We start from the raw sequence: 21,621 nt of genomic DNA on the forward strand, positions 1-21,621 counted from the left end.
AGTACAAATCCAGATGTGGCTAAAATGTATTTTTCTGCAAAAGACATTTGTTTACATATGTGAAGTCTTGAGAAGTTCCTATAAAATGATCATATCTAAAAGGACATTGACAGCTTGCATTTTTTTTATTTGAATATATATATATATATATTTTTTTTTTACAAAATCCAGTTTAGAGTAGATCATCCTTTACATTATGTCCTGATTTTTTTAGAACATTTTTGTAATGGTTTTTCAGTTTCCTCCTTGCAAGGAGGAAATTAAGGCTCTTATTCTGCAAACACACACACACACATGCATAACTTCACTCTGACTTGAGTAGGGCTACTCATGAGAGTAAATTTACACACATGAACAAATGTGTACAGCATCTTGGTCTAACTGACTATATGCAGGGGAATGGCTGTGCACAAGGGGCTGTGAAAAGCAGAGGGTCAAATACACAAAGTGGAGAAAATAGCAAAAGCCATTTCTCTAACTTTTCAGTTATAGTAATATTAGGTGCTACTTATAACAAAAGTTGGTAAAAATCTCCAGAGAAATTTTTCTTCAAGTTTTCCTTTTAATTAATATTTTATAAATTCTGCACTGTGCTTCAGATATCTGAAATGTATAATTATTTTGGGACTAACTAATCTGCATAATAAAAATGATCTTTCTTTTGACACAAAATCCACAGTGTTTCTTGAGAAGTAAATCTGCTCTTTCTGTATATTAATTGGATCTAATTTCCTGGGATATTCATGGAAATATAACTGTTGATAAGAGAAATATATTGTAAACTGTTTAACTTCACATCTTCCTTATTTCATCCTTATTGTTGCCATCTGAATATTTGTATCTGATTATTTTTGTGGGAATATGCTTCCTGTGTGCAGTTAATTCTGGAGATGGAGCGGGACCGGGAGCATTTTGGCTGGTGCTGACTAGAAATTGGCCAGGATATGTGAGTAGGGAATATGGACAGGAGGTGGCAGCTCTGAGCAACAGCTTATTGTTTCCTTTAGTTTTTGTATTATGGCATTTAAACACCAGGGTGACAGGCATCTTAGATACTAGAGATGGGCCCACCTTGCTGTAACTTTTTTCACTGTTAGATAATACTCTGATTTGAAAAATCCATGAATACAGCAAAATTAACAGTGAAGATGAAGTGGTCTGTTAATTTTCTTATTTTGTATGTGATGTGGGGGGTGAAATGGCTACAATTACACTGTATGCTGTGTCAGTCCCAGGATATTAGACAGACAAGTTGGGTGAAGTAATCTCTTTTATTGGGCCAACTTCTGTTGGTGTTAGCACATATTGTAAGGGACCATTCAAGGTAGAATGGCCTGCTAACTACTTATGCTAAACAATCTGTTCCACCTTGCATTTCACTGTGACACTGGGGGAGTAACTTTCCCAGACCTGAAGAAGAGCTCTGTGTGGCTCAAAAGCTTGTCTCTATCACCAATAGAAGTTGATCCAATAAAAGATATTACCTCACCCACCTTGTCTCTCTTAGGAAAAAAAATTGTAACTCAGATAACAAGCAAAACTATACCAGTTACAGCATCTGTTCTCTTTCCATTGTTAGAGAGTCTATATTTTTTTTCCTCAGAAGTAAACATCAAATAGGGAAAAGGAACAACTTCTAATAAAATTATGTTTGTTACTACTATTAATAGGTGTATATACCTCTGGAGTTCCCTTTAAATATCCTGGAAGGGTGGGTGACTCTGCATACAGATAATCAGGTACTTAAAAATTCTCCACAAACTATGTCATAAAAAAATAATCGTAAATACACCAAGTTTTACTAAAAATGTCACTCACTGAAATTGTCTAACCAACATCACAATGCAAAACATGTGATACTACTGCACTGGCAGAGAGGTGGGCTAGAATCTGGTTCTTAACCTTCCCAGACTACTGTACCCTTTTCAGGAGTCTAATTTGTCTTGTGTGCCCCAAGTTTCACCTCACTTAAAAATACTTGCTTACAAAATCAGACATAAAAATACAAAAGTGTCACAGCACACTATTACTGAAAAATTGCTTACTTGCTCATTTTTACCATAGAATTATAAATCAATTAGATATAAATATTGTACTTAGTGTGATACTTGAGCGTGTTTTTCACTTGTGAGCCTTGTCTGAAGCCCAAGCCCCGCTCCCTGGAGCTGAAGTACATAATTTAGCTTCACAGGGCCCCTTGTAGCATGGGGCCATGGAGAATTGCCCTGCTTGCCACCCCTTAACACTGGCCCTGCACAACCCCCCTAAACCTATCCTGTGACCCTCCTGGGAGGGGTCACATCCCCGAGGTTGAGAAACACCAATCTAGATGAGTTGAGTACCCCCTGGAAGACCTCTGCGTACCCCCAGGGTACACATACCCCAGGTTGAGAACCACTGGGCTACATGATAACATTGTCGTCCCCCCCCCTCCCCATCTCTGATTTCTATCATAAAGCCTAACTGGGGGGGCGGGAATGAAAAAATAGGACATTGCAATTAGGTCCATGCAAAAATCTTGCTCTTAATCCTTCTGAAGAATTTTGGCATTACCATTCATTGGGGTAACCAAAGTGTAGCTGACTCATTTCTATAGTGTGGCTTAGTTCCATCTCATCTTTATAGCATTGTCCTCGCTCATGATTTTTTTATCCTGAATATTGTGATATTTGTTGTTTGTGTTAAAGCCCCAGGTCTTGAATACATGTGATTAGGAGAGAATCTCTGCTTTAAAAAAAAAAGTTTCTAGTCCTCGTGGTTGTGGAGAAAAGCTTGAAAACGTAATACAAGCGGGTATGTCTACACAGCTCATGGCAGCTATTCTTACACAGCTATTTTAGTGCGCTAGCCCCACTGATGCAAGTCTGTTGACACAGGGTGGGAGGCTTGCTGCTGTAGGCTGTGTAGACATACCCAATGTGACCGAAAGGTGCAAAAACAAAACCCCCAAAATTTAACTTTTTTAAAAAAAAACCTTATTAATTTTTAAGTCATTTGTAGTTTTGGGTGGGCTTCACTCATGATATTTGGAGTTGACAATTACTGTCTTAATACAAATTTGCGCCCTGCAGAAACTACAGATCCCAGCATACTTTGTTCCATCTTATCTGATCAGGCAGGCCAGTTGAAAAGGATTACTTTTTCAGGCAAAGTGTAAGCAGTATTGATCCACTGTAAAAGAACTCCTCTACTTCTGGAGGCTGATCAGAGTGCATTAACAGGCCTCACCACTGTTAGTTTTGTAAGTTAGTTGTGACTGAAGTTGTGTAAGCCCTTTTGGGTCCATACATTTAACCTTCAACAATGCAACTTCAACTCTGATGAAGCTTGGAAAGCCAAATGGAGTTTACCAGTCTCAAATAAACATCCTGTGAAAGACCCAATGCAGAAGATCCCTGACTTTGATCTCCCATGAAGCTCATGGGCAACCCTAAACTGCATCCGCGCAAATCATGGCAGATGTGGATTCTTGCTGCACAAATGGAAAATTAAAGACTCTCCATTGTGCGACTCTGGTCGCCCAGAACAGACCCTGGAACAACTCAATGACTGATTCACAAATACGAAGGAGGCATCACAGCAATACACTCTACTACTCCAGACGGTATCTGGCTCAACTATCTAAATGTAAAATTATAGTTGTTGCTCTACAGTCTAAGTAGAGAAATTTGACAGAGCCTTGATATAAGAGGGATGTTGTTAAGGTCCTGATGGATGGGAAGATGTTCATTTTCCACGATCTTCTGGAATTCCCAAAGGGTTGCAACATCGTGGTGAATGGATGGGGGAGCAACGTGCCACAGCACTGGCAGGCAAGGTGTTGTAGTCGACTTGAGGGTTGCAGTGATGCATTGCAGCTTTTAGTTGGACATCAACCAGTCCAGTATGGCTACTTCTGGTCCATACTGATGCACAGTACTCAGCTACAGAGTACAGAAGGGCCACCACTGATGTCTGTAACACTGGTGCTCCCCAGCTTGTGCTTGTCAATTTCTGGACCAGGTTAACCCTTGTCTTCATCTTGGCAGCTGCTTTCTTAAGATGGTCATGGAAGGTTAACGTGTGATCCAGCTTCACTCCGAGATGTGTCATAGTGGGGTCATGTTGTACACTGTTGCCGCAGAAGGTTACTTTCAAGATGCGCTTAGCATTCCTGTTATCAAGATGGAATGCAGTGACTTGTTTTGTGAGGATTTGGCTTAAGCCTCCATTTCTGGAAATATTGCTCCATGGTGTTTAGGTCCCTGTTCAAGTTGGACTCAATGTCGCTAATGGTGGCTGCTTGTTGCAAGGGCAAGGTCAGCTGCATATGCAAATTCCTGTGACTTCGTTGGAGGCATGTCATTTGAGTAAACATTGAAAAGCATCAGCACAAGTACTGAGCCTTGTGGCAGTCCATTGTTGAGGAACCAGAGAGAACTGTCTTTGCTGTCAAAGTGGACATGTAGCCGCCTATTGCTCAGCATCATCCATAGCAGGCATAGTGTTTTGCAGCAGGGGATAATCCTTGCAAGTTTCAGCATCAGGCCTATCATAAACATACAGCTAAGGGTAGCATAAAATCCCTCCTTTACCTGTAAAGGGTTAAGCAGCTCAGATAACCTGGTTGGCACCTGACCAAAAGGACCAATAACGGGAGAAGATACTTTCAAATCTGTGGGGAGAGGTTTTAGTTTCGGGTTTTTTGTGTCGTCTCCGAGTCAATGAGGAACCAGGGCAGGGAAAATACATCTCCTAAAGCCATACCTGAACTAAGCATCTAAGATTACAAATTGTAAGTAATAGGAAGGAAAGGCATTAGATTAGCTTTTGTTTTAGCTTGTGAATTTTCCCTGTGCTAAGAGGGAGGTTTATCCCTGTTTTTTGTAACTTTGAAGTTTTGCCTAGAGCAGAATCCTCTATGTTTTAAATCTTATTACCCTGTAAAATTACCTTCCATCCTGATTTTACAGAGGTGTTTCTTTTACTTTTTTTTCTCTTTATAATAAAGTTCTGTTTTTTAAGAATCTGATTCGGTTTTTAGAGTCCTAAAAACCCAAGGGTCTTGTCTGTGCTCACTTTGTTTACCTATCTGGTTGGTAGATTATTCTCAAGCCTCCCCAGGGAAGGGGGTGAAGGGACTTGGGGGAGTATTTTGGGGAAAACAGGAACTCCAAGTTGTCCTTTTCCTGCATCTTTGTCTAACTCACTTGGTGGTGGCAGCAGTACTCATCCAAGAACAGGGAAGGATTTGTGCCTTGGGGAAGTGTTTAACCTAAGCTGGTAGAAATAAGCTTAGGGGGTCTTTCTTGCGGGTCCCCACATCTGTACCCCAGAGTTCAGAGTGGGGAGGGAACCCTGATAAGGCCTTTAATCCAGATTATATTGTAGGTCAATGACAAATCTACAGAGGCTGCGCCGGTCTTAAATTTCCTCTGCACTCAATCCACTGCTGGCATCTGGCTGAGTCTAGAGACTAACAGGGCCTTCACCTGTGGGCTGCCCAACTGGTTGTACTGCTAGTGCAGGTCCTGGGTCTCTTTTGTCCAGCAGAGATGGTATTCTTCCCAGAACCCCCAAGGGATACTGTTCTTGGTGGCAGCTGTAAGGACGCCAACAACTGGTGATGACATTCTGGTGTGGGAATTCGGATCACTTTTTCTACAGCTTCCCTTTAGCAATCCCTATCAGCTCTGGTCAGGTTCCACCAGGGGATTTGTTTAAACAGAATCATGGGGATTTCTATACCGATGTGGGTGGTGATAGACTTGTGTTAATCATAGAATCCTAGACTTTAAAGTCAGAAGGGACCATTATGATAGTCTAGTCTGACCTACTGCACAACGCAGGCCACAGAATCTCACCCACCCACTCCTGTAACAAACCCCTGACCTATGTCTGAGTTATTGAAGTCCTCAAATCGTGGTTTAAAGACTTCAAGGTGCAGAGAATCCTCCAGCAAGTGACCCGTGCCCCATGCTACAGAGGAAGGCGAAAACCCCCCAGGGCCTCTGCCAATCTGCCCTGGAGGAAAATTCCTTCCCGACCCCAAATATGGCAATCGGCTAAACCCTAAGCATGTGGGCAAGACTCACCAACCAGACACCCAGGAAAGAATTCTCTATAGTAACTCGGATCCCACCCCATCTAGTGTCCCATCACAGGCCATTGGGCATATTTACTGCTAATAGTCAAAGATCAATTAATTGCTAAAATTAGGCTATCCCATCATACCATCTCCTCCATAAACTTATCAAGCTTAGTCTTGAAGCCAGATATGTCTTTTGCCTCCACTGCTCCCCTTGGAAGGCTATTCCAGAACTTCACTCCTCTGATGGTTAGAAACCTTCATCAAATTTCAAGTCTAAACTTCCTGATGGCCAGTTAAGAACAAATGGATATAGTGTCCACATTGGTACTGAGCTTAGAAGTTGGGAAGTAATTTGCAGGATGTAAATGCGAGTTGTAATTGCATTGCGTTGCCAGCAAGAAGTATGGAATGTTGATTGCCGTTTGGGATCAAAGACCAGTTGCAGATCTTCCGCAGACATCCAGTTTGTGAGGTCTTCACAGTCTGCTTCATTAACTTCATAGCCCCACATAGTGTGGTAACTGTTAAAGTCACCAACATATCGGGCTGGGATTGGTGCTCTTGGGAGTGCTGGCTTCAGCCATTTTGAATTACGGGCTTTATACACATTGGTGATGTGCACTTCCCCTATTCTGATGGCAGGAGTGTAGGTGGCTTCCTTTTCAGTGTGGGGAGGGGACATCAAAATCTGTGATGGTGGTGTTCTTCACATATATGGCCAGGCCATATTTTGGATGGTAGCATCTGTTCCAGTTTCATCCCACAGGATCTCTTCTTGGATCATGTCCTGGATCTGGGCATGTTATGACTTAGCAAAGATACCTACCCCCGCGCTGATGGCACACTCCACAAGGGCACAGGCATCCTCAGCGGCGTTCCTGGCACAAATCCTTATTGAAGACATCTGCAGGGCAGCGACCTGGTCGTTGATCCACACCTTTACATCGCACTACGCCATTACACAGCAGGCCAGAGATGATGCCGCATTTGGTAGAACAGTGCTGCAGTCGGCGACCCGCTGAGCTCTGACCCCTCCTCCTAGGAGGTGCTTGGGAGTCACTGTGATGCTCTGTACCTCGAGGGAACACCCAGCATCCCCATGTTCATCCTTGTAAAATGATTGTGTGGTATCCTACGCAAAGTTTGTCCTGTTGGGTGTCTTCTGAAGGCTCATGATGCACTGAGCATTGTTATAGTGATGTTATAGTAATTGTTACAGTAGTGTTATAGGTTATAATTTCATGTATATAGTTATGAGGCTGAAAATGTATCCTCATGGCTTAAAATAAGCCCAGGCAAAAACTCTCCAAGAGCAGAGAGGCAGTTCACACCTCATCAGGGCAAGTATGAGACAAACCCAGCCCAGCCTCACAGCAACAAAAGGATCTGCTCGAGTGAGTCATCCCCCTTCCTTTGGTCAGTATGGGACTGCGATGAGGTAATACTCACCTGACTCTGAAGGGGGGTGGGCAAAGCCAAGAGGGAAGAAAGGACATGATAAAAGGGAGAGACGTCTGCCATGCTCTTCCTCTGTCTTCCACCTACTCCTACAGACACCACACCAAGCAACTGAAGCACTGATCAAAGGGGAGAGCCTGGCTGAAGGACAACCAGCCAGCCTGTGGTGAGAAGCATCTAAGTTTGTAAGGGCATTGAAAGTGTTAAGATCAGCTTAGAATACAATTTGATTTTATTTCATTTGACCAAATCTGACTTGTTATGGGTGGACTTACAATCACTTAAAATCTGTTTGTTTGTTCTACCTGAAGCAGTGTGTTTGGTTTGAAGTGTGTTAGAGGCTCCCCTTGAGTTAACAAGCCTTGTACATATCAGTTTCTTTGTTAAATTGATGAACTCATAAGCTTGCAGCGTCCAGCAGGCGTAACTGGGCACTGGAAGACGGAGGCTGCTAGGGTTGTGTCTGGGACCGGAGATATTGGCTAGTGTCATTCGGTTGCACAATCCAAGGAGCGGCTTACATGCCAGAGGCTGTGCGTGAACAGCCCAGGAGTGGGGGTTCTTATAGCAGAGCAGGGTAAGGCTGGCTCCCAGAGTCAAGGATTGGAGTGACCAGCAGATCACCAGTCCAGATAACACCAGAGGGGAACATCACAGTCACCTACTTGGAATAGACATGAGCAAGCACTCTAAGAAGAAAAAACGGTTACCTACCTTCTCGTAATTGTTGTTCTTCGAGATGTGTTGCTCATGTCCATTCCGAGACCCACCCTCCTTCCCCTCTGTCAGGGTATTCGGCAAGAAGGAACTGAAGAGGCAGCAGTCACCAGGGACCTATATAGACTACCATGAAGGTGCGACTCCAGGCGGCTCCACAGCCCATCAAGAGGGTACTGCTTAGACGCTAGGGGGAAAACCTTCCAACGACTGTGCATGTGGCGTGCACACACACCTACTTGGAATGGACATGAACACCACATCTTGAAGAACAACAATTACAAGAAGATAGGTAACAGTTTTTTCCCCTCACACACTGCCACTTTCATATGAGTCCTGAAGGGGGGTGGTACCAGAAGTTCTTTGTTCTTTATTGTAGTAAAAAAGAGGAATAACCTTGATTGTGATACTGAGAGAAAAATAAGAGACCGGTCATTTCCTGTGTCTCTTGTAGCAGACGTGCACACATGTATGCTAGGCTGAAGGGGGAGAAAGCATTTGTGGAATGTGGTTGCAATAGTCATTTTGTGCAGGTCTAATGTGTTGAAATAGACCTCAGATGCCCTACTGCTGTGAGGGAAGGGAATGCACAAGAGATTTTAATCATAGCAATAGGAATAAAGTCTGCAGAAAAATCAATTTATTATTTCAAAAATATTAAAGGACAATGATCTTAATAATCACATTTTCTCTAAAAGGTTTTTCCTACTGTTTTACATACAGTGACAAAGCTCTGTCCTTGCCTCCATGGGTCCTACGTTTCCTGACGGATTTCGCTAGCCTCAGAGGCTCACTGTGACCCTCCATGTAACCCTTCTCTCTCTAGAGACAAGGGTCACAGTCTACTGAGCCATTTTCATCATAAGCCAGCGAGGGAGGTGAGGAGAAGTTATCCTTCCTTGCACAGTCTCTGTTGTCTCCCAGTCTCAGTGATTAATCAGGGGGCAAAGGGGGAGGGGAAGCCCAGGTCCACCCTCTACTGCGGGCTTCAGCCCAGGGACCCTAATAGTATCAGCTGTGATAGCTGACCTTTTAGAAACATGACATGTACAATTCCCTGGGCTACTTCCCCCACAGCAGCCCTCACTTCCTCAAGCTCCACTTCATCCTTACCTCAGGGCCTCCTTCCTTGTGCCTGATATGGTGTGTACTACTCAGTCTCTCCAACAGCACAACTTCCTCCCACAGCTCTTGACATGCACACCCACCTGACTAACTGGGAGGCTTTTGACTAGTTTCAGCCAGCCCCTGATTGGCTTCAGGTGTCCCAATCAACCTAGCATTCTCCCTGCCTTCTGGAAAGTCCTTAATTGCCCCCAGGTGTCTTAATTGACCTGGAGCAGCTGCCATTTCACTTATCCTGGTACCAGGGATTTGTTTAGCCTGGAGCTAATATATCTATCTCCCACTACTTTTCTATAGCCATCTGGCCTTGCCCCATCACAACACACATATCTTAGATGAATAAAACTGAAAGATTATTGGGGGATGATTTTTCTTTTTCTCCCCTCCCTGTTTGTTAGTTTTCTGTTTTTGTATTTGACAGTACTCTCTGTATAGTGAGTTTATTTCCTTGTCTCATGCCTGAGCATGATGTCCTGACTGTTGTAGAAGGCCACTGTGCATGTCCTTCCCCAGCCACTCCAGCAGGGGGTTCGTAGAGCACAGTAGAAAAGCACATACCTTGACTTTCAGAACATAGAATGAAAATAAGGGCTGATAGATAGAAAGCCCATATATTTATTTTTAAAATGAATAAATTGGGTATGAAAATGATTGGGACAATAACCATGGAACTGCATGATGCCATTTTACAGAGCTGCTTTCCTCATCAAAGAGATTTCAGAAATAGCTGACAAGCATGTCTAAAGTATTGTCTTTATGGAAGCTCTTAAAATAAATTCAACACTTGCAAACACAAAATTCTGCAGAGAAGGAAGTAATTCTGCCATCTGGGGATAGAGATTATTTAAGGGAGGGGCAGAGAAAACAAATTTAATTTGATCTTAACTCTTCTTTTTTTAATCCACCCTCACATAGAGAAGCCCTAGCTGGACTCTCCTGTTGTACGTGCCACTCCTAGAAATGTTTCAGAGTAACAGCCGTGTTAGTCTGTATTCGCAAAAAGAAAAGGAGTACTTGTGGCACCTTAGAGACTAACCAATTTATTTGAGCATAAGCTTTCGTGAGCTACAGCTCACTTCATCGGATGCATACTGTGGAAAGTGTAGAAGATCTTTTTATACACACAAAGCATGAAAAAATACCTCCCCCCACCCCACTCTCCTGCTGGTAATAGCTTATCTAAAGTGATCACTCTCCTTACAATGTGTATGATAATCAAGGTGGGCCATTTCCAGCACAAATCCAGGGTTTAACAAGAACGTCTGGGGGTGGGGGGTAGGAAAAAACAAGGGGAAATAGGTTACCTTGCATAATGACTTAGCCACTCCCAGTCTCTATTCAAGCCTAAGTTAATTGTATCCAATTTGCAAATTAATTCCAATTCAGCAGTCTCTGGCTGGAGTCTGGATTTGAAGTTTTTTTGTTGTTGTAATATCGCAACTTTCATGTCTGTAATCACGTGACCAGAGAGATTGAAGTGTTCTCCGACTGGTTTATGAATGTTATAATTCTTGACATCTGATTTGTGTCCATTTATTCTTTTACGTAGAGACTGTCTAGTTTGACCAATGTACATGGCAGAGGGGCATTGCTGGCACATGATGGCATATATCACATTGGTGGATGTGCAGGTGAACGAGCCTCTGATAGTGTGTCTGATGTTATTAGGCCCTGTGATGGTGTCCCCTGAATAGATATGTGGGCACAGTTGGCAACGGGCTTTGTTGCAAGGATAGGTTCCTGGGTTAGTGGTTCTGTTGTGTGGTATGTGGCTGTAGGGGAAACAGGCACTTTTATCTTAAAGCCCTGACCGTATAAAAAGATTGATCTATTTGAAAACAATGTATCTCACTATTTTTATTTGAATTCTCCTGATACTTCACCATATGCCATAAACTTGTACATATGTACATGTATACTGTACTGCATGTCTGATATATGTGTGTGTGTGTGTATGTCATATATGTATATATGACACCTCACCTAAATGAAGAGACATTGTTCAAAACATTGTGGATGCCAAAGTGGAGTTAAATCCTTCCATGATCTGTATATGAGCTGGCAGGACCTGAGGGGTTCTTTAAAAACACTATACTTTCTATATTGTGACCTTTGGTGAACTGATACTGCTCAGTCCCTCCTGTTCTCTGTCTATGGCGTGCAATAGTCTCCTGACAACTGTAATACTGTGGTTTAATTCTGGTCCTTAGACTTGGTGTGAAGGTGGCTGGGTAGAGTTTAGTGGCCTTTGAGATACAGGAGGTCAGACTAAATTATCTGTAGACCCTTCCAGCCTTAAGCTGTATGACTTTCTGACCTTGGCAGGGCAGTCATTCAAAAATGTGTTCTGATACCATCTGCACCGATAGTTAGGCCATTCTGCAATAGATCAATTCTTTTCCATTCTGATACCAGTGGTGGAATGACAAATACCATCCTGGCCACTATGGATGTAGAAGCCCTCTATACCAACATTCCACACAAAGATGGACTACAAGCCGTCAGGAACACTATCCCCGATAATGTCACGGCAAACCTGGTGGCTGAACTTTGTGACTTTATCCTCACCCATAACTATTTCACATTTGGGAACAATGTATAACTTCAAGTCAGCGGCACTCCTATGGGTACCCGCATGGCCCCACAGTATGCCAACATTTTTATCGCTGACTTAGAACAACGCTTCCTCAGCTCTCGCCCCCTAACGCCCCTACTCTACTTGCGCTACATTGATGACATCTTCATCATCTGGACCCATGGAAAAGAAGCCCTTGAGGAATTCCACCATTATGTCAACAATTTCCATCCCACCATCAACCTCAGCCTGGACCAGTCCACACAAGAGATCCACTTCCTGGACACTACAGTGCTAATAAGCAATGGTCACATAAACACCACCCTATACCAGAAACCTACTGACTGCTATACTTACCTACATGCCTCCAGCTTTCATCCAGACCACACCACACGATCCATTGTCTACAGCCAAGCTCTGATACAACCGCATTTGCTCCATCCCTTCAGACAGAGACAAACACCTACAAGATCTCTATCAAGCATTCTTACAACTACACTACCCACCTGCTGAAGTGAAGAACCAGAATAACAGAGCCAGAAGAGTACCCAGGAGTTACCTACTACAGGACAGGCCCAACAAAGAAAGTAACAGAACGCCACTAGCCATCACCTTCAGCCCCCAACTAAAACCTCTCCAACGCATCATCAAGGATCTACAACCTATCCTGAAGGACAATCCCTCACTCTCACAGATCTTTGGAGACAGGCCAGTCCTTACTTACAGATTAGCCCCCCCAACCTGAAGCAAATACTCACCTACAACCACACAACAAAAACACTAACCTAGGAGCCTATCCTTGCAACAAAGCCTGTTGCCAATTCTGTCCACATATCTATTCGGGGACACCATCATAGGACCTAATCACATCAACCACACTATCAGAGGCTCGTTCACCTGCACATCTACCAATGTGATATATGCCATCATGTACATTGGCCAAACCAGACAGTCTCTACTTAAAAGAATAAATGGACACAAATCAGACATCAAGAATTATAACATTCAAAAACCAGTTGGAGAACACTTCCATCTCCCTGGTCACTCGATTACAGACCTAAAAGTCGCAATATTACAACAAAAAAACTTCAGAAACAGACTCCAACGAGAGACTGTTGAATTGGAATTAATTTGCAAACTGGACACCATTAACTTAGGCTTGAATAGAGACTGGGAGTGGATGTGTCATTACACAAAGTAAAACTATTTCCCCATGTTTATTCCTCCTCCCCCCCCCCCCCCGCTCCTCAGATGTTCTTGTCAACTGCTGGAAATGGCCCACCTTGATTATCACTACAAAAGACCCCCCTCCCCCCCCCCCCCCCCCCCCCCCGCTGGTAATAGCTCACCTTACCTGATCACTCTCGTTACAGTGTGTATGGTAACACCCATTGTTTCATGTTCTCTGTGTATATAAATTTCCCCACTGTATTTTCCACTGAATGCATCCGATGAGGTGAGCTGTAGCTCAAAAAAGCTTATGCTCAAATAAATTTGTTAGTCTCTAAGGTGCCACAAGTACTCCTTTTCTTTTTGAGTAATGGACAGAATTTGTTTTGAAACCAGACCTCCATAGTTCAGAGATAATCCCTGCTGAATTAAAATGGTTATGTTAATTCTCATGGTTGGGGATAGACCCTAATATTTATGCAACTCTAGTTAAAACAGACTCATGCTGTGTACTGGGAGAAAACACCCCTCCCTTTGGAATCCATGTTATTTTCATTAGAGACTTGGGTCCCTAGCCTGCAAGTCCATCTGCTCCACTGGCACATGTGCATAAAGAGCTCTTGGCAGGATTGAGCCTGTCTAAACTGCAATGTCTAGGCGTCAGTATTAATTACTCTTCATATGTGATAAAAGTGAAATGGAACCATTATAATTCCTAGTTTTGATACATGACAATTTCTGCTTTGTTTTACACTGGAAATTCCTCATACGCTAACATTCCTCCAGGCTGTTACGTTGCCAGAACAGGTGCTGTTATAATGTAAAGGAAAGTCAAGCAGGCTGTCACCGTGTCAGCAGAAGTGCCCATTGCCACTTCCAGTGTACATAGTGGTGCAATGGCTGTTCCATTATCAATGGGAGAATTCAGTTTCATACTTTTACGAATTAAAAAAGTTAACATTATTTTAACACCTTAGTTTTAACTATCTAATAAACTGGTTAAAAACAAAGACATTCAGAGTGAAACACCTGACCCTTCAATGAACTCTGGGTGGGCAGAACCCCATTGACACCAGTGAGGGTAGGCCTGGGCCCAGAGGCTGTCTGCATGGAACTCCTGGCAGGCTCAGACCCTAAGGCTGCATTCTATCTGCATATTCAGAATTATGCCCAGTTGTAAGAGGGAGTCTAAAGTATTGGGTGACTTTTCACGTGTGCCTAGTTACAATAAAGGCCAAAGTGCAGCTATTCTTATTCTCCAGTGGTGTGTCTTCTAAGTTATTACCTCTGTAACATTTTTTGGGGGGGAGATAATTAAAATCTTTTTTTTTTTTAATTTTAATAGAAATTTGTTAGACAAACTGCCTAAATCCAATGTCGTGTGTGTGTCGTTCCCTCCCCGGGTTTGTCTCCTATGGAAAATATGTTTGAGCTTGGCATAATGGCAATGAATAATGAAGGTACAGACAAGTATATTCTCACATTTCCTGGAACTCTTCCCTTTAGTGAACACAACAATGCCGTGACTTACTGTTGGCCACATCCTCTGGAATATGAGTCATATAGCAGACAAAATGGGTCAGTTCTGCCCTGACTTACTTTATTGGGGTTGCAAAGGCTGAAAGGTAGGACTGGATTAGGCACAATATGTTTGCAGTTGAAATAGTGTTTTTAATCATGCATAGTTATCACTACCATACAAATATCACCTGCCAAGAGAAAGAAAAGGGAGTAAAGAAGCATCACTTATGGTTTTTACAATACAAGTCTACAGTGTTTTCCTGTTCACAAGTGTGAAAAATATTATAATAGTTTTCAAGATGCAGTGAATTAGAAGAAAACATGTTTCCCTGTAAAATGTACTTTAAGAAAGCTTATTTAAGACATGTAATGCAATAAACAGGTGTAATGATAATATATGAGGTTAATCAGACAAGGGAGGTTTGGGAGAAGGCTCAAAGATCTGGTTCGCCATTGCCTTGCACCTTGTGTAGTCATTTAGACCTGTGCAGAGTGAATGTGAAACATTATCATTCTGATCAGGTAGTGTATTACACCCACTTTGCACAGGCGTAAATGTTGACATTAGGTGCAAGGCAGTGGAGAAACAAGGCCTCACATTTTGTAAAGTTAGGGGTTGTTTTTTTTTTGTTTTTTTTTTAAAGCTTGATCTATTTAGAAAGTCTAAATGTGATTTATTCAAAGGGAACTAGTGCACAATGATAAGATTAGGTGGAATATTTTGAGTTATTGAAGTGATCTGCTGATAATGCTGGTTAGCTCTTGATGGATGTCACAGTTCTTCATTAGTCTTGCAGAACTTACAAGCTCGTCTGTCACAGTCGTCAGAGCTTCTAATCTGTGCAAGATCTAGCTTGTCTTCAAGGAACATAGGAACTCTGCAGACACACTTCTGGGGTATTTGTAAGCCAAATAGCTCTGGTTTAGGGGGCTTTCAATAGCTCATGAATTTTAAAAGCAAACTGACTCCACATCAGAAAGTCTTTCCATGAGCCTTTCTTAGCAGGTACGGTGACCATCAAGAACAAAAGGTAAGGATAGTAATGCATAAAAACTTTCCACTGCAGCTTCCTATATTCAGATACATTCATGGATTCCATGAGATTTTCATCAGGTATATGCAAAAAAAAAAAGGAGTACTTGTGACACCTTAGAGACTAACAAATTTATTTGAGCATAAGCTTTCGTGAGCTACAGCTCACTTCATCGGATGCAACCGTAGGCATGTGGTTTCTAATTGAGAAGGCATTTCAATTAGAAGATTTGAAATGAGAAGGCATTTCTGGGTCAGAGTTTGAAAAGGTGACAAGTCAGCTCCTCAGATTTGCCAAGTTTCTCAGGCGTTATCTATTCCAGAAAATCTAGGATAAAGGGGAAGGGGGTGGATGAAGACTCTTCCAGTTATCATGTCCTCCCAAAAAACAGTCTACAAGCTTTAGTGATCAGCGGTTGGCCAACTACAAGTAGTAACTGACTTTTTGCAAAGGCAAAGCATGTAGCAGACGAGGCAGGAGACAAGATTCTACTCCTCAGTCCCCTGTTACTGGCTCCAGAACACCCTTGAGTCTGCAGTCCTTCAGATCTTCCAGTTTTCTCAAGCACAAAGTCATACATGAGAAGATCACACACCTTTCTGTGAATGGAGTGATGGAACCAGTGCCTCCTGAAGAGAATATTGTTTTATTGAAGAGAAGCAACCAGTGAAGGGCAGTCTTGATCTGAAATTGGTCAACAGATGTATGAGAGTTCAAATTCTGGATTAAGGGCCAAATTCAGAACTGGGTGTAAACAGATGCAACTTTACTGATTTTGATGGAATTCCATCAGTTTACACTAGGGTTAATTTGGCCTGGACTCTCTAGCATCTATGCTGAGATCAGTCCTGTAAGAAAACCACAGGAAGACCTAGTCCTTGTTCCCAAGGAGCGTATTATCTAAGTAATAGTTTCAAATTACATCTCTTCCCTAAAGTACTCCTGGGGGAATTCTGTGCCAAAAAAAATTCTGTGCACAATATTTTAAAATTCTCCATATTTTGTCAAAATAACATAATATAGTCACGCCAGTTTTAATTATTTTGGTAATTTATTTCAAAATTCCTTTCAACAAGTATGTCTGTAACAATACAGACAACAAAAAAGATTCAGGAAATGTTTTTTGACAAATAGATTCCTTACTAGGCATATTAATACAGAACTTTGAGGAATAATTCATTTAAACTACAATACAGAAACGTATTTCCCGTGCCCCTCAGAAGCTGTTCAAAGGCTTGGTGGAGCTGAAGGAGAGGGAAGTAGTTGCTGGAAGGAGCCTGGGAGTGAACCTGGAGGGTTGTTGGGTGTGGGTGGAGAAGTATGGAATGTTTTTTTTGGGGGGGGGCGGGGGAAGGGGGAGTGAAGTGAAGAGGGATTGTTAGGAAGTTGGGGAACCTTCCCCGTGCAGACCCTGGCGGACCCCTAGCCCCTCCCAATCTGTCAGGTACATCTACCTACCCTGTCCCCATGTGTCCCTGTGCCCCATCCATGCGTCCCTGCACCCCCATTCAGCCACCCTTCCTCTTGTCCCCATGTGTCCCTGCACACGCCTCACCTGTCCCCCATGCACCCTTCTCCCCCTGTCCTCATATGTCCCTGCACCCCCGCTCAGCCACCCCCTGCTCCCTGTCCCCATCTGTCCCTGCACCCGCCTTGCCCATCTCCATGCATGCCCTCCCCCATCCCATGTGTCCCTGCTCCCCTGCCCCTGTTCCCATGTGTCCATGCACCCCCACTCAGCCACTCCTCCCGCATCCCTATGTGTCACTAAAACCCCTGTCCCCATGTGTCCCTGCCCCTCCTAGCCCCAGGAGTCTCTACACTCCCACTCAGCTCTCCCCATCCTCCTCTGGCCCTGCACTCCAACTGAGCCACCCTGCACCCCCACTCCCATTCAGCCCCAGTCCTGTCTGTTCCCCCAACTAGTCCTTCTGAACCAGCCTATGTGACCCCCCCCCAGTAGCCCTGTGTACCCCGCTCTGTCTGTTCTCCCCCATATCTCATGCTTCCTCACCTGGCCCCACAGGCAGGGAGCTGTAAGGAATGCAGCCTCTGCTCTCTCCCTATCAGCTGCTGACTGCTATGGCAGGTGAGCAGTGAGCCAGCTGTCTCTGTTCTGATGCCACAGCAGCCCCTGGAGGGCAAAAGGTGTAACTGCAGAGCCTCTCCAGCAGAATATATTTTCTGCAGAGAAAAGGACACATGAATTCTGCACTTGTGAAGTGGCACAGAATTCCCTTAGGAGTAATAAAGGCATATAGATGACCAAATAAATCTTGTCATGCTGTCCTTATTATGTTCCCTCTCAAGTGAAATCTCATGTAACCAGTATCAAGTTTAAGTGTTTTTTGTCCCATTGCCATTTAGTTGTTTTAGACTTATATTAGTATATGTTTTAAATTTTAATTTAAAAAGTACTTAAAATGTGGCATAACACAATTCCTGGAACAAATTTTACATTGTGGAATATACTACTACCAAATGGCTGGATTATATTTTAAACTAATCTCATGCTTTCAAAATATGACCTTTTTATGTGGTATAAAAATAATCTCATTAGTTAATGAACTTAGGCAATGCGTAAATTATATAGTGATGGTGTCCTATTAAACTGAATTGTGTATTACTTGATCTTTAAATAGATTTTTTTTAAAGCTAAAAGGAGAAATAAATTTAGTAAATTATCTACCTAATTTTTCACCACAATAGCCAGTGAAAACTGCATAGTTAGTCTTTAATTAGTGATGAATTTATAACTGCTGAAATTAGGTATCTATTTTTATTCCTTTTGTTGTCTTTCCTAGGGAGAAGCTGGAGCTGCTTCATCAGTTCCATTTCGATACTGCATGTGGTCTCAGAGAAAGGACTCCATAGAAGAATTAGTGCAACAACCCTACTAGAGATGAAAAAATACAGTAAAAGATAATTCTTCTGTCATACAGGCCAAATTATGAACTCCTTACTCACAATGGTGAGCAGTACAATTAGTCCCTTTGACTTTTTGATTTAACCGAGATGCATACTAAATAATGTATAACCCTTTCTCTGAATTAATTGCTCAAGGATTTAAAATATAGTTACCAACGACAGGTCTACAGGTTATAACTGACTAGTATCAACAAATCAAGGGTAGAATAAAGATGATAGCATTTCACTCTTCTAACAGATTATCCAAAGACTGAGTTGTTTTGGGCTTTGTCTGTAGATACAACAAATCTCATGCTTAACAAAAAATCATAATTGAAAAACAAATGCATCTAGTTTTCTGTTGTTAGTTTAATGTAGTATATGACTTTGGCCAAGGTTTAGTCTATCAGCTAAGGAAACTATCCAATTATAATTATTGATAAGATAAACCAGTTATACAACCTTCTTTTCAGATCTCACTAAATCTTACAAAAGTTCCAGATCCTACAATACTCAAGCAAAAATTTCGAGATGAAGGTCATCCATGTGCAAAGGTCCAGTAGAAAGCCTATGTACCACTTAGGCCCTACATTTAGGGCTTAAGTGGGTGATGATAAACAGGCCTTGTGCTGGTTTTCCACACAGGGTTAATTTCATCCCTGAGACAGAAACTGGCCTAGGGAGCTTAGGGAGAGAGAGTGAGCAAGAAACACAGGTTGAGAGAGAAATTTTAGGGGCAGAGATCTGGGGAGGACCAAGGAGTAACAATATAATATAGGGAGAAGCATAGAGGAGACTGAAAGATCAGAATGGGGGAAGTAAAGGGGATAGGAACTAGCTGTATCTTTGAACTAGAGCAGTGTTTCTCATTCTAGAGGTGGGTGCCTTGCCAGGGGCTCAGACTAATCCGGTGTAGGGCCAGGAAAGCAATAACGGAGGTGGTAAAAGTTGCATGACCTCAAATGTGTCCTTTCTCAATACAGATGCACTTCAGTAACTGAGTAAAGCAATAAGTGACTCCTTGAAAGCCACCCACCTTCCACCCCACTCCTATAGAACTGAATGTACACCTGTTACAGAAGAAGGTGATTTCATGCACAGGTGTATCCCCAAGATGCAAGATTCTCTCATTTACTCACCTGACACTAACTTAGCTGTATGGGGATGTGAGAGCTTCATGAAGTGATCAGTGGATGCTTCATGAAGTAATCAGTGGATGCTCCACTCCAAGCAGGCTCTAGCCTTCTGCTTCATGGGGCTGACTGAGAGGGGGAGCCATGAAACAAAGTAGATGGGGGAGAAAGGTGGGGAAAGGTAACCATTTTGTCAGGCTATCGCAGAAAGGGATGCCCATCTGCCATTCCTTCACATCGTGGAGCTTCACCAGAACAAGGATTAGGTCCAATGAGCTAGGCATATCACTCCTGGCAAAGAGGACAGATATTAGCAGAGAAAAGAAACCAAGGGGACATGAGACTGGCAAAGGGGAGGACAACAAAGAATGTGAATATAAAAGGGAGAAAATTAGAGGAAAGGGTACTGCTTTTAAAAGTAAAAAAGCAGGAGGTAAGAAAATAATGTTAAAAAGGGGAAAATGGCATGGAGATGGAAAACGAAAAATAAAGGGATGAAGAAATAGAAGGGACAACACAAGAAAACAACTACATGTTAGTTTGGTGAATTTCATTTGTGCTCCTCCTGGCAGGAGTCCTGTGTTTTGTTTATTTATAAATGTATTTTGGTGCCCTTTGGCAAATACTTTACATTTATAAAAACCATTAGAAAATACCAGCCTCTGATCTTAAGGACTAACCATGCAAACCCCCATTCCAGAGCAACAACATAAAAAAAAAACCAATTCATAGTATTATGTGAAAGCAAACTAATTTCAGGGGGTTGACCAAACTAAGTAAAACCCTGTGCCCTGTAGAGAGAAGCAGTCCTCTGGGATAACTATGCTAGAGCATCTAGGGCTTTGTAGGTGATAACCAACCTAATAAAATTGCACTCTGATGCAAATAGATAGCCAGAGAGTAGTGTGCTGGGACCAAATTCTGCCCTCACTCACGTTTTCTGCAACCCCACTAAAGTGCACACGGTTGCACACGGTATGAGTCAAGGCAGAATCTGGCCTTGGTGTTATGCACCAATATGGTACCTTGACCCCCACCTAAGAGACATTTTTCAAAGGTAGCTCCAAGTGCACTGTGTTACAGTAATCCACGTTACAGTTTACAAAGGACTGAGTCACTATGCCAGGGTCCGCATCATAAAGAAAGAGGCACAACCTCTGGACCTATGTTAGATAGAAACAGGGACTGTGTCCAGGACCCTGTATTCTCCATGATTCTGCATCCATATAATCCAATCTTTGCTGCAAGATCATGCTTCAGAATTTAAGCTTTCATTTTAAAAAACAAACAAGCTAGATCCTCAGCTGACATGAATTGGCATAGGTGCACTGAAACACGGGCACTATGATAACTTATGCCAGCTGAGCATCCAGCTCAATATCCTCTTTGTCCTCATGGCTGTGAAAATAATATTGAAAATGTGACCCAAGTGTAACCAATGCAGTGATATCTGCCTGGATCTGCAGATGATCGCCTGAAAGAAAAGCTCATAGAAGTGTGAACTCATCTGTAGGGGGTGGTATCTCTGAAAACCGAAAGATAGTTAACAATGCTGATTTTTAAACTGAATTGAATATCAAACCAAATAACACACTAAGTACTGTACTGGTTGTATTGTTTGCTTTCATACTTATTTCAAGAAAATCCTCCATTTTCAAATTTAAACTGAAGCTGCCAGAGAATTTCCAGTCTGCTGTTCTACAAAGCCATAGAATCCAAGGACCTTGCTCCAGAATTAGGGTTCAAGTTGCTACAGAATACATGGAGCCTTGTCTGTGTCCTAGAGCTGCTACCTCAGAATTTAAGAACTGAGATGGCCCCAATCTCTTGGCAAAAATGAGACCTACAGTCCCAAAGGAAAATGCACTGAGCACCCTTGCTCGTTCCCCAAGATGATTCACACCACCTATC

The 21,621-nt window shown here is 42.6% G+C and overlaps 1 long non-coding RNA gene across 1 annotated transcript in view; it reads left to right on the forward strand.

Moving 5' to 3' along the window:
• The window catches only part of LOC119565869, a 28,434-nt gene extending 9,601 nt beyond the window's left edge, over positions 1-18,833 (forward strand). The window contains exon 3 of the long non-coding RNA XR_006289941.1: positions 18,475-18,833. This is a non-coding gene — a long non-coding RNA (uncharacterized LOC119565869). The remainder of the gene's footprint in view (positions 1-18,474) is intronic.
• Positions 18,834-21,621: the final 2,788 nt, after the last annotated feature.

This window comes from Chelonia mydas, chromosome 3 (assembly GCF_015237465.2).
Source record: "Chelonia mydas isolate rCheMyd1 chromosome 3, rCheMyd1.pri.v2, whole genome shotgun sequence".
Classification (NCBI taxonomy): domain Eukaryota; kingdom Metazoa; phylum Chordata; order Testudines; family Cheloniidae; genus Chelonia; species Chelonia mydas.